We start from the raw sequence: 1599 nt of genomic DNA on the forward strand, positions 1-1599 counted from the left end.
TTTTATAGAGATTTTATTTTATTAGATTAGTTTAGTTCTTGTTATTATTTTGTAATAAATATGAATTTTAAAATCCAAAAATATTAAAAGATTAAAAGGTAACTTTTATGATAATTATTAGATTTTTGTTTTTATGATTTCGTAACAAATATTTTATTATTTTTTTTACATTAGTTTTCTATTATGAAGTTGTTCGAATTTTGACGATAAATCGTCAAAAATATTTCAAACATTTTTGAGAAAAGCTGTTAAATGATTTGGGCAAAACTCCAGTACCATCTATAATATTTTATCTTATAAAAATAAAAATGAAAAAATACAATATCACGAATTAGTTTCAAATTTAGCTAAATAAGTAAAAACTATAGTAAAAATTGAGTGTATGTTTATATAAAAAGTTAATATAAAGGAGATTATAAGACATTTATTATTAAATAACAATAAAATGATCATTAGAAGTTAAGGATTTTAAAAATAGCCTTTTAATTTTCTTTTATCAAATTAATATTTTATCACTTGGAAAAAATCTTACCCCGCCCTTACCCCCACCCTACTTACATTTTTATGACGTTATCACGTCATACTCTCCTCCCATCCAAGATACATGGCACTGGTTAAACAATAAAAAAGTTCACGATTCCCACATACTATCTTCATTTTTATTGTTGATTCGGGATTTTCTTGTTAATTTTAGATTTTAAAGATTGAATTCGTTTCTTTTAAAAATTATTTAAGAGTGAGCGATTCCAACTTGAAAAAGGTTATCGAGTTTCTTGATGCAATCAGTTCAGAAGTTTGAGGGAGCTAAGATTGATTAAATACCACAGAGATATTTTTTTGTACTCTGCAATGTCCATAAAATATAAGCGTGAGAAAGGAAAGGTAAAGGTGTTTTTAGAATTTACTATAGTAAAAAAAAAATATCCAAATTTAATCTTTTTATAAATCATTTTTACAAGCTAACATAATTTAAAGATTAACCATTACGCACTGTAGAATAATAAAACTCTAACCTCTTTAATAAATAAGGAAAATAATTTTATACCATTCATAAATAATAGCAGACATCTGTCATAAAGTGTAAGTATAGAAAATATCAATCTGTCATTCTTAAATTGTTATCTTGTTAATTTTTAAATAAAAGTAATATTTTTTAAATCATCGGCTGCTTTTTTTGTGAAATAAGGTAGAATAAATTGTATACAGACATAAAGTTAATAACCACCATCAACAGGTTATATTTTTTTTTTCTGCTTTTGGAGTTCATATTTAGGGAACTAATTATTCACCACTATATCTACTTCTACCCTCTATCTATGCTCAATCTTTAAAAAGGTACTATCATCTCTCTATAATTAAACGGGCCCTAACCGTAGGGTAAATTATTGCCAACCAGTGTACTCCTGAGTACCTTGCACTGGGCATGCCTGAAAGGGTGAAGGAATCCCCTTTAATTAGTGGGTATCCCCAATGTACTATACAATTTTCAATTTAAATAATAATATTTTTTTATAACTCAAGAATATACAAATGATGGAAGATGATATTGAAACTAAATATTATGAAAAACTCAATTTACTTAAAAAAGAATTCCTAATA

This window comes from Gordionus sp. m RMFG-2023, chromosome 4 (assembly GCF_954871325.1).
Source record: "Gordionus sp. m RMFG-2023 chromosome 4, tfGorSpeb1-WG-v2, whole genome shotgun sequence".
NCBI lineage: Eukaryota > Metazoa > Nematomorpha > Gordioida > Chordodea > Parachordodidae > Gordionus > Gordionus sp. m RMFG-2023.